This window comes from Schistocerca serialis, chromosome 8 (genome assembly GCF_023864345.2).
Source record: "Schistocerca serialis cubense isolate TAMUIC-IGC-003099 chromosome 8, iqSchSeri2.2, whole genome shotgun sequence".
NCBI lineage: Eukaryota > Metazoa > Arthropoda > Insecta > Orthoptera > Acrididae > Schistocerca > Schistocerca serialis.
The window spans coordinates 348,700,232-348,705,231 of record NC_064645.1 but is presented as its reverse complement, the minus strand read 5'-3'; the positions used below and the strand labels follow the sequence as shown (position 1 = coordinate 348,705,231).

Here is a 5,000-nt window from a genome sequence, read left to right as displayed (position 1 = left end):
CACACACAATATCTAACCACCAGCATGGAAGAACATCCAGTGCATCCTCTCCGCCACATTACACAATCCACACTATCATAACCAGACCGGGAGGTCCACCCAGAAAACAGAATATCCCACCCTTCCGACATCCGCCATTGCTCAGCTAAGCCACGAACACCCACACATGTCCTACACAGGGGTGCACCCAACATCACAATACTGCCTCCTGTCACAGTACACAAACAATGGCAGGAATGAAAGACACAGATCTGCCACAACCTTGGAATCGGAACGCCGCCTGTCATGAGCCACAAGTGCATCCTGACGTGACAAATCGGATGATCCCGCAGGCATGCACTTACGATAATCACTATCAACGAACCTGCCGCCCCCCCCCCCAAATACACCTTTCCCTACAACAATGTGTACCTTAACCTAAGCTATATTGTACCTTAACTTAAGCTATATCGTACCTTAACCTAACCGACATTGCGCCTTAACCTAACCTACGTTGTACCTTAACCTAACCTACGTTGTACCTTAACCTAACCTACGTTGTACCTTAACCTAACCTACGTTGTACCTTAACCTAACCTACGTTGTACCTTAACCTAACCTACGTTGTACCTTAACCTAACCTACGTTGTACCTTAACCTAACCTACGTTGTACCTTAACCTAACCTACGTTGTACCTTAACCTAACCTACGTTGTACCTTAACCTAACCTACGTTGTACCTTAACCTAACCTACGTTGTACCTTAACCTAACCTACGTTGTACCTTAACCTAACCTACGTTGTACCTTAACCTAACCTACGTTGTGCCTTAACCTAACCCATGTTGTGCCTTAACCTAACCCATGTTGTGCCTTAACCTAACCCATGTTGTGCCTTAACCTAACCCATGTTGTGCCTTAACCTAACCCATGTTGTGCCTTAACCTAACCCATGTTGTGCCTTAACCTAACCCATGTTGTGCCTTAACCTAACCCATGTTGTGCCTTAACCTAACCCATGTTGTGCCTTAACCTAACCCATGTTGTGCCTTAACCTAACCCATGTTGTGCCTTAACCTAACCCATGTTGTGCCTTAACCTAACCCATGTTGTGCCTTAACCTAACCCATATTGTGCCTTAACCTAACCCATATTGTGCCTTAACCTAACCCATATTGTACCTTAACCTAACCCATATTGTACCTTAACCTAACCCATGTTGTACCTTAACGTAACCCATGTTGTGCCTTAACGTAACCCAATTTGTGCCTTAACGTAACCCATGTTGTGCCTTAACGTAACCCAATTTGTGCCTTAACGTAACCCAATTTGTGCCTTAACGTAACCCAATTTGTGCCTTAACGTAACCCAATTTGTGCCTTAACGTAACCCAATTTGTGCCTTAACGTAACCCAATTTGTGCCTTAACGTAACCCAATTTGTGCCTTAACGTAACCCATGTTGTGCCTTAACGTAACCCATGTTGTGCCTTAACGTAACCCATGTTGTGCCTTAACGTAACCCATGTTGTGCCTTAACGTAACCCATGTTGTGCCTTAACGTAACCTAATTTGTGCCTTAACGTAACCTAATTTGTGCCTTAACGTAACCTAATTTGTGCCTTAACGTAACCCATGTTGTGCCTTAACGTAACCCATGTTGTGCCTTAACGTAACCCATGTTGTGCCTTAACGTAACCCATGTTGTGCCTTAACATAACCTAATTTGCGCTTTAACGTAACCCATGTTGTGCCTTAACCTAACCTATATTGCGCCTCAACCTATCCTATATTGCGCCTCAACATAACCTATATTGCGCCTTAACCTGACGCACGTTGTCGCTGAACCTGCTCTGTAATTGTTATGCAACTCGTTAAATTAGTGTAGTGTTGCCTAACCGCAACCCTCGCAATATAGTTCGCTATTCGCACTGCCCGGTCCCCTGTGTATCGCGTCATGTTAAACACCTTGCAGGTGTTGCTGACTTTCCACATGCTCCTGCTATACACTCTAATGTGGATAGCAGCAGGACGTACATGCCCCCCCCCCTTCCCCCCTGCCTTCGCAAGCTGGTCGTTGAGAAGTTTGCATGTTCAATGCCCTTCGCATGCCGACGTACTCAGCCTACGTTGTGGTACGGCCTGTCACCTGTCCGCCGATGTACGCAAAACCCACAAACTGTACTGCACATTGGTCCGTATGTACTGAATGATACATCGTGGCACATGTGTGACCGTACGACGACTGCGCCTAGCAACGGCAGACCATACAGTCCAAATATTGTGCACGCAGCTACGTGTCGTCTCCCTATAAGAGCTGGATTGCAGTGTGGTACGCCATTCAGACGTGTGGGAGGAACGGACGCCCTGGATGGCGATCAGCATGAGCAGTCTGTTGATGTGGTGGAGCGTGTATTCGGACGTAGTCGTCTCTTCTCACACACCGTGATAGCATGTTGCACCGCGTTCCACATCTGCGACATCCTGCAGAGGCCGGCTGACAGTCGTTCGCGCAATGGACACCGCATACGTACGGGGGCTACCTTCCACGTGTTCTCGAGGCGTGCACATGTTGTTGCGTCTATGTGGGCAGACGTAGTGTGTTGTGACACCTGACACAGGCATGCAATACTCGTTGCAAATGGCGATGGACGTCTACGTTTGCTGGTGACGTTACGCAAATGAACAACAGGTAACCCGTTGTGGTGCGGTTGTTCTCGCTAGAGGTGAATCAGTGTTGGCGACGATCGGTCGAGCTATTAACCGGTTGTTTCAGGGATACCCACCATGCCCACGAACGTGAAAGGGGACCCACCATGCCCACGAACGTGAAAGGGGATCTGGGTGTGAGGCGATACGCGGCGGTGGCTGGGTGGGACCGTCCCCGGCCGGTGAGGGGGGGCCGCCCGGCGTGCTGGCAGCGCGGTGCGTGGGCGCACGCGCTACAGCCGGCTGGTGGGGGCGGCCAGTGGCAGGCGCGCCGGCCGACGGACGCGGCAGGCGGCGCAGCTGCGCGCCGGCGCCCCCTGCTCGCGGCGCCTTGCGGCCAAAGTAGGTCCTCGCGGGCCCGGTGCGAAGCGCGGTGGCCATCTGCAGTGTGCTGGTCCGATTGAGGACTGTGTGCGCTGAGGATGCGCCGCCGCTCGGCGCTCGGCGCCGCGACGCCGTCTGCTGCTCGGTCGCCCCAGCGGTTCTCGCAGGTGGTTTGTATCGCAGCTGTGCGGACGTGTTGGCGCGTGCGCTGTGCTGGGAGAGTTCGCTTCGGCACCCAAGTGGGGCTTTTGTCCTTCTGTGGCGCTGGCGTTGGAGCTGCCGGTCACCGTAGGTGGCGCGTGTTGTCTCCCGCCGGCAATGCCACGACAGCACGCTCCCGGGCCTCTGTCGGCAGCGGCAAGCTCAGTTGGGAGCACGGGTGGTCGCACCTAAAGCGTCTACTCGCCTAACTCCGGGCGATTGCGCCTCTCTCGAACCCGACCAAGTACTTAGGACGGCGCTGCGCGCCGCCGGGACCTGAGAGGGTTTCGAGGTGTGTTGTGCAGGGGAGCTCAGCCTCCTCCTGTTTGCAGAATAATTGAGCGGACGCTTGCGTGTTCGCGCGGGCCCCCGGGACACACTCCCGGGCGGCCGGCTGCTCAGCTCTAGTTGACGCAGCTCCCTGGTTGATCCTGCCAGTAGTCATATGCTTGTCTCAAAGATTAAGCCATGCATGTCTCAGTACAAGCCGCATTAAGGTGAAACCGCGAATGGCTCATTAAATCAGTTATGGTTCCTTAGATCGTACCCACGTTACTTGGATAACTGTGGTAATTCTAGAGCTAATACATGCAAACAGAGTCCCGACCAGAGATGGAAGGGACGCTTTTATTAGATCAAAACCAATCGGTCGGCTCGTCCGGTCCGTTTGCCTTGGTGACTCTGAATAACTTTGGGCTGATCGCACGGTCCTCGTACCGGCGACGCATCTTTCAAATGTCTGCCTTATCAACTGTCGATGGTAGGTTCTGCGCCTACCATGGTTGTAACGGGTAACGGGGAATCAGGGTTCGATTCCGGAGAGGGAGCCTGAGAAACGGCTACCACATCCAAGGAAGGCAGCAGGCGCGCAAATTACCCACTCCCGGCACGGGGAGGTAGTGACGAAAAATAACGATACGGGACTCATCCGAGGCCCCGTAATCGGAATGAGTACACTTTAAATCCTTTAACGAGTATCTATTGGAGGGCAAGTCTGGTGCCAGCAGCCGCGGTAATTCCAGCTCCAATAGCGTATATTAAAGTTGTTGCGGTTAAAAAGCTCGTAGTTGGATTTGTGTCCCACGCTGTTGGTTCACCGCCCGTCGGTGTTTAACTGGCATGTATCGTGGGACGTCCTGCCGGTGGGGCGAGCCGAAGGCGTGCGACCGCCTCGTGCGTGCTCGTGCGTCCCGAGGCGGACCCCGTTGAAATCCTACCAGGGTGCTCTTTATTGAGTGTCTCGGTGGGCCGGCACGTTTACTTTGAACAAATTAGAGTGCTTAAAGCAGGCAAGCCCGCCTGAATACTGTGTGCATGGAATAATGGAATAGGACCTCGGTTCTATTTTGTTGGTTTTCGGAACCCGAGGTAATGATTAATAGGGACAGGCGGGGGCATTCGTATTGCGACGTTAGAGGTGAAATTCTTGGATCGTCGCAAGACGAACAGAAGCGAAAGCATTTGCCAAGTATGTTTTCATTAATCAAGAACGAAAGTTAGAGGTTCGAAGGCGATCAGATACCGCCCTAGTTCTAACCATAAACGATGCCAGCCAGCGATCCGCCGCAGTTCCTCCGATGACTCGGCGGGCAGCCTCCGGGAAACCAAAGCTTTTGGGTTCCGGGGGAAGTATGGTTGCAAAGCTGAAACTTAAAGGAATTGACGGAAGGGCACCACCAGGAGTGGAGCCTGCGGCTTAATTTGACTCAACACGGGAAACCTCACCAGGCCCGGACACCGGAAGGATTGACAGATTGATAGCTCTTTCTTGATTCGGTGGGTGGTGGTG

The 5,000-nt window shown here is 52.4% G+C and overlaps 1 non-coding gene across 1 annotated transcript in view; it reads left to right on the top strand.

Moving 5' to 3' along the window:
- Positions 1–3,629: 3,629 nt before the first annotated feature.
- Positions 3,630–5,000, top strand: part of LOC126417705 (small subunit ribosomal RNA) — a 1,909-nt gene continuing 538 nt past the window's right edge. The window contains exon 1 of the ribosomal RNA XR_007575773.1: positions 3,630–5,000. This exon is cut by the window's right edge and continues 538 nt beyond it. This is a non-coding gene — a ribosomal RNA (small subunit ribosomal RNA).